The 12,479-nt window shown below is 44.1% G+C and overlaps 1 protein-coding gene across 14 annotated transcripts in view; it reads right to left on the reverse strand.

Annotated features, from left to right (window-relative positions):
* Window positions 1-12,479, reverse strand: part of LOC309333373 (5-hydroxytryptamine receptor 2A-like) — a 241,512-nt gene that overhangs the window by 92,691 nt on the left and 136,342 nt on the right. For 9 of the 14 annotated variants that reach the window (XM_081846801.1, XM_081846790.1, XM_081846800.1 and 6 more), the window contains exons 2-3: window positions 2,743-2,864; window positions 1,540-1,619 (exon numbers count right to left, since the gene is read on the reverse strand). The gene's annotated coding sequence lies outside the window, so the exon portion shown is untranslated. The remainder of the gene's footprint in view (window positions 1-1,539; window positions 1,620-2,742; window positions 2,865-12,479) is intronic. The other 5 variants (XM_081846792.1, XM_081846791.1, XM_081846793.1 and 2 more) reach the window with 1 other exon arrangement.

The following is a 12,479-nucleotide window of genomic DNA, read 5'->3' on the forward strand; positions in this document are numbered from 1 at the left end:
GAGCATTTTACATGGAGGAGCATTCAGGGCTTATCCACACTTATCTTTTGTCTACATTTTCTAGGCATGTTCTGTGCTTTAAAGCTTCACTTCGAAGCATCCCTTTTTTGCTCCAGGGCTTCCTCCATGAAAACTCACTCTTTACTGCTAAATTGGAGCAAACAGCAATCCATGGAAAACCTGTGCAATTGGTTGAACTTTAGCTTTAAAGACCAGGTTTTTGCAGGGAAAGCTCTTGGTTTGCAAAAAGTAAAAGAAAAAAAAAGAGCCCTCTGGCACAGAGCTTTAAAGCTAGCAGACCTTTGCCTGGAAAGCGCTACATGTAGCTAAGCCCACAGACAAGCAAACCCATTTCCTTCCCCAGTGATTCAGCCCAATAGGAGTTGAGTCACATGATTCCCTTAGTTCCTTCTATACAGAACAACCAGTTCTATCAGAACTCCAGTCCTGTGGATCATATTCACCATGAGTGCATTGCAGAGAGCACTCCCATGCAATCCCCCCCCCCCCCCGTTTAATTAAAAGCAGCCGCAGAGGCATGAATAAAGCAATCCCATTAACAAATTCCAAAGCTGGGGCTGTGCAAATAAGGAGACTCTGCGAAGTTAAAATGTAAGCAACATAAGAAAAATGTCAGAAAAAAACCAACAATTTTTCATTTCTGCAGCCGGGTCATTTGTTGGAAATGTTAAGTATGGCTTGCAGATGATAACTAAGTTGACTGCCCTTTGCGGCATTCCCTCCTTTGCCCCTTAGTGCCCAGAATTTGCATTTTAGTATAGTTTAAGAAAATCACTCGAACATGACTCTCATTTGACTTCAGAAGAAGAAACGTGAATAGGCACGGCCTCATTTGCTGAAGTCTCCATTGCAATAAAGCTGTGAAGAGGGGCCGTTCTGGAAGGATCATGTGGAGCTGAAGATCAAAGGTGCCAGAGAGGTTGAGTGGTGCCTTTATGACAAAGTTTTAAGACTGTCAACAGGCAACTCTGCCAGATCACTGCCCCCACTTGATGAAACATGCCTACTTTAGCACAAGCAACCCCTCCAAACTTCCACTGTTAATATTAGGAAAATGTGAGCTCAGCTCATACAAAGCTGCCTTCAACGGAGTCAGGCTACTGGGTCCATCTTGCCAAGATGGGCTACTCCAGCCTTCACCAACCTGGAGCCTGCAAGTGTGGTGTCATCATTAGAGTGCTGGACCAGAACCTAGAAGACCCGGGTTCCAAGTCCTCACTCAGCCCACAAAGCTCACTGGGTGACCTTGGGGATAAAATGTAGACAAGAAGAAGTTTCATGCAACCTTGAGCTCCTTGTGGGAAAGGTGCAATATAAATGCAATAAGTTATAATAAATAAACAGTTTTTGGATTACAGCTTCCACCACCCTCACTAGCGGTTGTGCTGACTAGAGCTGGTGGGAACTGCAGTCCAAAGCACCTGGTGAGCACCAGGTTGGGGAAGGCTGCTCTTAATACAATAACAGCCTCTGACAGTTTGGCGACACAGAAACTATTTTACAGTCTTTTGCAAATACCTTTGATTCTCTGCGGCAGAACATCCAGCCACAATAGAAGCCAGCCGAGTGCAGAGAGGCAAGCCTAGTAGAAGGAAAAGCTACGTAGGAAAAAAAGGCCTTCTGATGTTATTATTTCTATGATTATCATATATATTGGTATTTGTGTCACAGAGTAGCATAAGAAAGAAGCTGGTTGCTGCCCCGATGAATGTACAACCTAAATTTAGAACATGTTTGTGTGCATCTACAATCAAAAAGGGAGAGAAGGGAGAACCAAGGGTAAGAAGAGATGAATTAATGAATGTCGATGCAGTTTCATGTATTTAAAAGAACACAAATCATTTTTCTTTTCCAGTTGTAGATTAGGACTAAGGGAGTCTTCGCCAGCCTGGTGCCTTCTAGACATTGTGTACTTTTTTATTTGTCCATTTCTATCCCACTTTTCCTCCAAGGAGCTCAAGATGGTGTACGTGGTACTCCCCCCTCCCTGTTTTATTTGCCCTACAACCCTGCAAGGCAGGCTGGGCTGAAGACAGTGAGCTTTGTGGCTAAGTGGGGATTTGAACCCTGGTTTCCCAGGTCCTAGTTCAACACTATAACCACCGCATCACACAGGATCTCAGTGCTGGCTATGGCAGAAGGGAGCTGTAGTCCAAACCCCCAGAAGGCACCTGGTTGGCGAGGGCTCAACTAAGGGATGAAGCTAAAATCCATGGAAGGATGTGGGATTTGAGGAAGGATGTGAAGGAGAGGAAATATCTGGCCCTTAGAGTTGGTCTTGGAAGGATTTCCAAACAGAAGGATCTAGGAGGGCTATTGGGTGGAAGAGACACCCACTCCCATACCCTCTAACACGCCACCAAGTGAAATCAGGACGTGTGTCTTCTGGGGCCATGGTCCTGCATGAGTCACGGGACTCATGCAAGAAGAGCATAGCCCCCCCCCATATGTATCTTTAGGGGCCATGCTCTCATGGGAGCCAAGTGACTCATGCGAGAGCATGATCCCCTAAAATGGGCATCTTTGGAGTCCATGCTCTCATGCAAGCCAAACAAGACATCCCAGGAGCTAATCAGAAGCCAATATGGCTCCTGTAAATCTGGATGTCCTACTTAAAGTAGTATGAAGTCCCATGGCTTTCACCCTGGTAAGCATGCCAAGACCCTTGGCTCATCTAAATCCCAGTTGGGCCTGCTTCAAACATCTGGGCTTGAGGCTTACCTTGCCTTGATCTAGGTCCCACGAAGGTCACTCACACCCCAGTCTGTTGAATGCAGAGGTGCCTGCCAAAAAGGCAAACCTAGGCACTAGCATCTGGCTCCAGGATGAGATGAAAGTTCCACCTGCAGGAAGGAAAGAGGAAGACCTCTCAGTAAGTTCAGAAAACTCTTTGCAGGGCACAAAGTTTGGGGAAAGAAAGGGAGAGATTTGCCCTCCATGCTGCCCCCTGTTCATTTTTTGACTGGATTCTCATGCATGCCCCACACACATTTCAGAACCACCATAAATTCTCTCCCCATTAGCTGGCAAAAAAGCCACATGAAAGCCACAAAATAAAGACTTCGCCCCATCGCCAGTTGCAGTCACCACTTATCTATTTTGCTTCTTAACCAAGCCAGGTAAATGAAATGCTCACTTTTCAAAGATGGTGTTGTGCACAAAGGGAGAGGGGCTTTAGCTCACTTCCCTCTGCAGCACATGCAGAAACTGCAGAACCCACTATTAGTCTTGAGAGCTCAATCTGTCAGAGCCTGTATTTGCATGCAGGGGAAGTCCATAACTCAGCCCATGGGTTGAGACCCACTGGCTCCCCTCACCTGGTTTAGCTGACCGGTGGAAGCCATTCTAAGGGTGTGACCACTGTCACATGCTGACAGCTTCTAGGAGTCCCAGGTGAGAGCTGAGTGGAGGCTGGGGACCAAAAGTGGGCAAACCACCCCAGAAGGAGCACCATGTGTCCTCCACCAGAGGAACTACACTTCCCCTAACACTTCTTAAACCCCAAATAATAACACTAATAATCAATTATTTTCTAAAACAAATATTCTGGTCTTTGAGCCTGCCCGTTCATTGTACTCTTTAATCTGGATGTCATCATGCTGCCTTAAGGGACCAGTTTGCACATTTTACTGATTTTAGGAAGGTACTTTTAAGGCTGCCTTTTCCAATAGTTTGTTCAAGGTGGTGTCTAATAAGAAAATAAAGTATGAATAAATCATCCAATCTCATTAACAATGTATGAATTAACATGACAGAATGCTACAGCACAAAGATCTATCCACCCAAAGGCGAATGTGTAAATACTGAGTTTAAAGTACGCATTCCAGAAAGAAAGGAAGATGTGGAACACTTGTTTGCAAAGAAAACCTTTAACTTGTGCCTGGAATCTTACATGGTAAGGCTCATCTCCCTCTGACCACTCAGCATTGTGCAGCTACCACTCCCCAGGCTCTGAGCCTTCTCCCCTTGAGGGTTCCCCAAATGGTTCTTCCTACAGTTCTTCTGCATCCAACTAGTTCGTGACAGGGACATGGCTGTGAGGGGGAGTGGGTAGAGTATCATGAAGAGATCCTGCACTTCTGAATTTGCCAGTACACCAATGTCCCACACCTGAAGGTGAACCCTCCCTTTTTTTGCACCCAATTTACAAAATAGCCACACAGATGTGTAAAATTCTGCATGCTCCTTTAAAACCCACAGAAGCAGAAACTGGGAAAGGACTGTGCCCTTTCCATGCCGCACATTTCATCTGTGCTTGCTCTTTCAACTTCATAGCATTCATGTGCGGTTTTTTTATGTTCAGGAAGACAGAAACATAAAGAAGGAGAGCCTTCGCCCTTCACCCGAGGGTACAGATTGATATTTGCTTGCAAGGGAGTGAATCTCTGAACTGGTAAAAGCAAAGGTTTAATTAATTAACGAGAAAAGCTGGCAGAGATATTTAAGAAGAGGCAATTATAAGAGTGGGAGCAATATTGTGGGAGAAAGTATACAGAAGAGAATTTGCATAAAACTTCTCTCTCTCTGTCTTTATAAGCATCATCTTGGAAATGAGCCCACTGAATGATAACTCCTTTGTGGGCACTTTCACGGGAAGCAGAGCCGTTTCATGGGGTATTGATACCTCTGGGCTTGGAAGCACCTTACATATGCATTTTAAAAAAAGAAAAAATCAGTGATGGCCTGGATGATTGCTGTACTCCAACCATGCACCCCCCATCCATTTTCTAGACAAGTCATAATAAGGCTGGTATTTCAAGAAGCCATACTACAGTGGTACCTCGGGTTAAGTACTTAATTCGTTCCGGAGGTCCGTACTTAACCTGAAACTGTTCTTAACCTGAAGCACCACTTTAGTTAATGGGGCCTCCTGCTGCCGCTGCACCGTCAGAGCACGATTTCTGTTCTCATCCTGAAGCAAAGTTCTTAACCTGAAGCACTATTTCTGGGTTAGCAGAGTCTGTAACCTGAAGCGTATGTAACCTGAAGCATATGTAACCTGAGGTACCACTGTACTGGGCATTTAAGATGAGCACCATCAGCTAGCTAGGACAGAATAGCAAAGAGAATGTATTTCATGACCAGAAAGGGGGTGGATTGGACGACCCTTGTGACCCCTCCCAACTCTACAATTCTATGGTTCTATGATTTGCAGCGTGACATAGAATCGGCCCCAGACATATTTTTAACTTGCATTCCGAACTTCACCTACAGAGTGGCAGTGTAGGCATCTTGACCCAAGCTCTTGGCACAGCAGCCATGTTTCAATGCCTTCCCCTCAGTTTTTCCCAAAAATCTAGCAGAAAGAGCTCAGTGTTTAGAGGGAAACACCTAGGCTATTCCATCAGCTGACCCTCAAGGCCCACCCAGATGTCCCTGGCCCCTCTAAAGCAGCAGCTGCCCTCTTGCTGCTGCTGCTGCTGCTGCTCAGGTGATTCCTGTTCAGCTGAAATGGGGAGGGGAAGATGAGAGGGAGGGCAATCTTAGTCCTGCAGGAGCCAGCCAAAGGACCATCAAATCCAGGGCCAACAAGATGCCTATGGGAACCCTGCAAGCAGTACCTAAGCACAAGAGCCTTCTCCCCACTTGTGATCCCCAGCAGCTGGCATTCAGAAGGCACAACGCAGTCAGGAATAACCTTATCCTCCAGGAATTTGTCTTTTAAAACCACCCAAGCCGGCAACCCCTGTTGTGGGAGTGAGTTCCACATGTGATATGCAAAGAAGTACTTCCTTTTCTCTGTCCTCCTGAATCTTCTCACCTCCTGCTTCACTGGACGGCCCCAAGTTCTAGTGCTATGAGGGAGGGGCGAAAACTTTTCTCTATCCACTTTCTCCACACAGTGCCTAATTTTTTTTTACACCTCTATCATTTCCCCTCTTACTTGTCTTTTCTCTAAACGAAAAAAGCCCCAAATCTTATAACCTTTCCTCTGAGGGGAGCTTTGAAGCTGTACAATATCCTTTTTTTGCACTGAGGTGACTAGAGCTGTACACAGTACTTTCAAGTGCTGTCACACCACAGACTTGTATAACAGCATTATGATATTATAACATTCCCCTGGGTGATCTTCTCCCCCTCCACCAGCAGATCAGGAATCATTTGAGCAGCACAGAATAGGGAGCTCTCTCTCTCTCTCTCTCTCTCTCTCTCTCTCTCTCTCTCTCTCATTGCAGGAGGGGAAACCCTCAAATCGAGTTACAAAAATATTGTGAAGATGGTGGGTGGGTGAGCAACCTCACACACCTTGGGGTAAGCTGCTCCTGACCACTTTCCCCCAAAGGGAATACAGAACTTGAGAAGAGTGCGAAGGATTCCCAATCTGGCATATAGGAGGACATTGTTACAGGTCTTTGGTCTCCACAGTAGAAACTATTGCAAATGGAGTTCTCCACCCATCCAATAATTCATCTCTACCTGCTTGGTCCCCAGTAAGTAATGTTGTGCATGCCCCAATCACTGAGCAGCGAGAGGCTTCAGGGGTGCCTACACTTTACTCAGGAATTGGTTTCCTTGAACTGAAGGCAAATGGAGACTGTGGTGCCTTTAGAATATATGGTTTTATTTGAGCATAAGATGGAAGAGCTCACAGCATTAACACCCCAACAAATCTTGCCTCCCTAGTAGATTTCCAAAGAAGTTCCAAGCTCAGCTTTGGGCCCAGCACAAAGCAAGACACACCTCTGCATTCAACTTCCAACACAAGACAAAACCTCATGCTCACACAAAAAATTCCCTTGACCTATTGCTTTCCATCCTAGGATGATGTGGCATCCAGCCAAGTGAGGTGGAAAAAGGCCCACCCATTTGTCTCTATGGCAACTTCTTTGGCCATATAAATAGTAGCATTTAACTGGATAGCCAAGGCAGAAGAACTGGATAGCCAAGGCTTCTACTGGATTCTAAACTTTATTAGATACAGGATCACAAGCCTGGAAGGAACCCACAAATATCATCCACACTGACCCTCAAACCTATAACAATGATATGAAGAAAAACAGTGAGCAACATCCCATATTATAGTCTGCTATAGTATCTTTGAACACCAGAGCTGATTAGGGTTCAGAGTCCCTCCCATCCCTATATCACACCAATTTCGTTTTGTTTCAAAACCCTTGCTGGTCTCAGAAATGGTGCTTGGAGTTGAAAGTCACTTTCCCATAGCCAAACCTACCACACAAAGTTATCATGGTGAAAAAGCTCTACATTCCACAACTACCACCCTGAGGTATTTTGCAGGAAAACTGGGGAGGCACACAAATCTTTAAATACAACATCTATGCCTGGGGTAACCAAATGAATAGCTCCACAAAGAGTGCTAATATTCAGGTCAGGGCAATACAAAATTGAAGAAAACTAATCACAATGGATTTAATCCAGATTATATCAGTTGAACTCAGATGCCATTGAAATCAATTAGACAAGTTGGTCATCATCATGACTTAACTCTCTTTGATGGAGACACAGTTTGGCTGATTTAGTCTGGATTCAACCTACTGTATTCTGAAGCCTCTCTCTAAAAGCAAAGCCCATCATTTTATGTTTCTCCCCCCCCCAAAAAAAAAATCAGGACAAAGCAAAGGGATGATGGGTGGCACAATATGTAGGAAAATGCAATGTGTTTACAAGAGAATAAGTCAACTTTTAGATGAATACAGATGAACTCCCATGATGGATGGGAGAAATATTACATCAGGAGAGCTTTTACATGGAAAGAGTAGCAGATAGGTTTATCAGGTCCTTTAGCTGATTTAGCAGAATATTTTAATACCTAAAACTGAGTAATATTTCATTCTTTCTTCTAATATGAACACAGTCCTTTGACTCCAAAGTAGCCCTGCTAAGCAAAACAGACATGCTCTGTAGTTAAGTGGGTATATTTGATTGTAGCTTTTCTTTCTATCCAAGAGCCTATGATTTAGGTCCATGTTGCCTGCTAGCATCTTTCAGAGCACAGTGCCAACAAAACAAAGCTATAAACTTCAAATATTGTCAGCAGCATTGGGGTTGATCTGAAAGGGAGGAATCCCCCACCCCAAGACTTTAAACAGCTGGAATTAATTTTGGGGGAGTGTATAAAAGCATTCACCCATTCAGAGTGAGGAGAGATAAGTTGCTGTCACTCTGAACTGGTTTTCATGACCAAATATGAATTCAATCTGTATGAATTGAATTCATATTTGGTCATGAAAATTCAAATATGAATTCAATCTGACGCGGCAGCTAAAAAAGCTAATGCAATTCTGGGCTGCATCAATAGGAGTATAGCATCTAGATCAAGGGAAGTAATAGTGCCACTGTATTCTGCTCTGGTCAGACCTCACCTGGAGTACTGTGTCCAGTTCTGGGCACGACAGTTCAATAAGGACACTGACAAACTGGAACGTGTCCAGAGGAGGGCAACCAAAATGGTCAAAGGCCTGGAAACGATGCCTTATGAGGAACGGCTAAGGGAGCTGGGCCTGTTTAGCCTGGAGAAGAGGAGGTTAAGGGGTGATATGATAGCCATGTTCAAATATATAAAAGGATGTCACATAGAGGAGGGAGAAAGGTTGTTTTCTGCTGCTCCAGAGAAGCGGACACGGAGCAATGGTTCCAAACTACAAGAAAGAAGATTCCACCTAAACATTAGGAAGAACTTCCTGACAGTAAGAGCTGTTCGACAGTGGAATTTGCTGCCAAGGAGTGTGGTGGAGTCTCCTTCTTTGGAGGTCTTTAAGCAGAGGCTTGACAACCATATGTGAGGAGTGCTCTGATGGTGTTTCCTGCTTGGCAGGGGGTTGGACTCGATGGCCCTTGTGCTCTCTTCCAACTCTATGATTCTAGGATTCTATTCTATGATTCTATGATTCCATTATCTTAGCATTGCTCCAGAATCACTTCCAAGGAAGAAGCAGTCCCAGTTACTGATCAGGCTGTGAATGTAGTGCAGTGCAGACAGCAGTAATGTTGATGGTGGGCGAGTGGGAAAACATGTTTCCCTCTCACAAAAAGCCTTATTTGCCCAGCCAGGGCAGAAGGATTGTTGCAAGAAAGACACAGCAGGATGGAATTGCTTAACCCCTCTCCCACTAGGGGTGGGCAAATTTCAGTTTAGTGCAAATTTCGCCCCATAAACACACTTTTGTGAAACCATTTCCCTTTACTGTATATTGTACAGTTCTGCATTTTATATGGACACTTTCCCTTAATATATATATTTCCACAGACTTCACTAGGCTGGAGGGCAGCATTGCAAAATTCAGAAGCACTTCAGTTCACATCTTGTTTTGGGATGTGTGAATTAGGTAAATGCAACCTGAATCAAATCTATCCTGTGCCCATATCTCCCTCCAACCCATTAGTTCTCCACTACAGACTCCTCCAAACACATATACCAGACAATTTTAATCATGTTGCCCCACCTCAACCAGACTCAAAAACTGGAAATAAACACAACTTTAGCAGGGAGTGGGGTTAACTGCCTCAGCAGAGGACGTTTGCAATGGAGAAAGGTGCAATAGGGATGATGCTAATTTAGCCTTCTCCCTGCTTCCACGCAGATACATTCATCTCACAGCAGACTGCAGCACATTTCAAGAGAGAGCAGCAAAAGAGGATGGGAGAAATCTTAAGATACTGCAGTCCATGCCAGACTTTGCAACTGCAAAAGTGGTGGGTAGCCTGCTTCCTCCCACCAAAGGAGTCAAATAATTTGTATACTTAGGGTTGGTGTACAAGCCTACAGTTTCTTGTTTTTTATTTAAAACCTCAAGAACATTATGCACAGCCACCTGCCCTTCACACCAAGCCCATTTTTCGAGAGAAGGGTTTGCACCTCGCAGGCGTTATATTTGGCAGTAATCAAAATGCAAGCCACGGACAGCCAGCCACAGGCAAAGAAAGAATAGAAAATATGCCAGATGTATTAGAGACAGGGAAAACGTAACTGACAAGGCAGAGGGATATGGGTGGTGGTGGTGGGAAAGAACTGACAGCATGGATGAAGGAAATGCCAATGAGACTGGAGGATGGTTGTCAATCAGCCAAAAAGTCCTACTTAAGCCAGCCTCAGTTCACACAAATGTCAGCCTTTAAATAAAGTTAGTCTTCCACTCTCACTTCACAAACTAGGAAGAGCATAGTTACTGCTGACCTTTAAAGCCCTAAACGGCCTTGACCCTGAAGGAGCATATCCATTTTCATTGTTCAGCCCAGACACTGAGGTCCAGCTCTGAGGGCCTTCTGGCAGTTCCCTATTGTGAGGTTATAGGGAACCAACCAGAGGGCCTTCGCAGTAGTGGCGCCCACCCTGTGGAATGACCTCCCATCAGTTGTCAAGGAGATAACAACCATATGACTTTCTGAAGACATCTGAAAGCAGCCCTGTATCGGGAAGTTTTTAATGTTTGGTGTGTCTTTATATTATGCTGGAAGCCACCTAGAATGGCTGGGGCAACCCAGTCAGATGGACAGGCTGCCATTATTATTATTATTATTATTATTATTATTATTATTATTATTATTCTTCCAGTTGTGTCGAGTGCTAGGAGCCTGGATTTTAGCTGAGCAAAAATGGAGATGTTTAACCTGCACATCTGGTGGAGCTTGTTAGATTTGATGGAGCTCAGTTGATGCCTTATGCCTCAATACCTTGTGCTCCCTACACACATCTACTCAGACCCAACATTCATCACCTGAGGCCCTTCTTCATGTACCCTTTTGGGGAAAGTGAAGAGGATGGTTACTGAGTTCAATAGCATCCATATTTATATAAAGCAATTAAGCCTGCAACTGAGGGGGTATTCCTAGCCAGAAGAAGAAAGGGCATGATTCAGGAAGATCCTACTGGGGTGTAGGGAAATTGCACTAAAGGGTCGCCAATGACTGCCAAGGCAATGAACAGTGAAAAATATGGTTCCTTGGGATTGTTTGAGAAATTTTGCACATGGAGAGAGAAAGCCACCAACATTTGGGAATGGAAAAGTTCTGAAAGAACTTTAGCCTTAGCTCAATTTTAAAACAGGCCTTGATAGCAAATTGTGGGAGACTATAAAAGTGCAGCAAGCTGACAGTTATTTAGCCTATTATTATATTTTGACAACCATGGAAAGGATTGTATGGATTTATTTGGATTTATTAATGTACATATTTCCTCGAACAATGGGTTTTGTTCTTAAGGAGAGCCTCCTATGCATTTGTTCACAGCAAATCAGAGTACATGATGTAAAGTGAGAATTGGTCCTTGCTTGCCAAGCAAAACAATAAATTCTAGATCTTTAGTGTTGGCCCAAGACATCTCTGATAGCTGAGGGACATTCAACAATACTCTGAAGCTGTGGGGCATCCTTGGCTAAATTTTTATCTATTGCCCAAAGAACCACAAATCAGCAGATTAGACTCGTTTGGATTTCATAATAAATAATAACTGTTTGTGCTCATAAATCGATTCTGGGAGATGAACAGATATGAACAATCCTGCCCTCTGTCCTTAGTATCAAATTCTGCCTCTGGAATGCGCATCCAGTAACTACTAGGACAAGACGAGGACCTCTGCATGACAGTCACGTACCCCACAGGCAGCAGACATCCTGATAATTGCAAAGTTGTGGTTGTAAGCTTCCTTTGAGGTCCTGCTGCAGTTTTAGCTCCTTGTCCAAAGAAGAGGCCGAGGAGCAACTCTATACAAATCCAGAGTGGAGTCCCTGAGTCATTTAGGACTATGTTAACTTGTCGTTCAGGAGTGGGGGAAAGGAAGCTGTGTTGGGTGTGTGTGGAAATATTGTGGAGAAAACATGGTCACCTGACAGTAATTTTGTTGAAAGGGTACTCCTAGCAAAATAGAAAGCACACAAAATTGCCCAAAGGTGCCAAAAGCCTGCAGTGAACATGGCAATATTTTCCTAAGAACAAGGATAGCTGTCAGAACCATAAAACGGATAGGATCTCTTAAGGCAACTCTAGAGAATTACGGATTTCAAAAAGAATACTAAAGAAAATCACAGGGTGTACTATTAAAATTATGAATGCAGTCAAGGTGATAAACTGGGGCAGTAAGTACAGAGATGGCTAATGGAATTCACAGGAGTGAGAGGAATAATGTTGAATTATTACACCCATTTTCACTCTTTCTGGTTTCCTGCTCTGGAGAAGCCAGAGCTCTGAGGAAAGCATAAACAACAACCTTGACATGCAAGGTAATCAGACTCAAAGTATTTTAGTGACACCTAATGAACTGTAAACATGGGTGCACCAAATTAGGGATGGATAGTTTGACCTGACCGTGGCACAATTTAACAATCAGCAAATGCTGAATTTCTCCTGTTGTGGCAAAATCCTCAGTCCCCAACATGTCATCAGGCTGCAACTTTGAATCCTCAAAGGTTTTGTTAAATGAATTCTCCAGCCCTTATTTATGACTGAAAGGCCAATTGGCGCCATTGATGTCTGGGCATGTAGCACATATTACACAGGGGCTG

Source organism: Podarcis erhardii (genome assembly GCF_964252035.2).
Source record: "Podarcis erhardii genome assembly, chromosome: Z".
Lineage (NCBI taxonomy): Eukaryota > Metazoa > Chordata > Lepidosauria > Squamata > Lacertidae > Podarcis > Podarcis erhardii.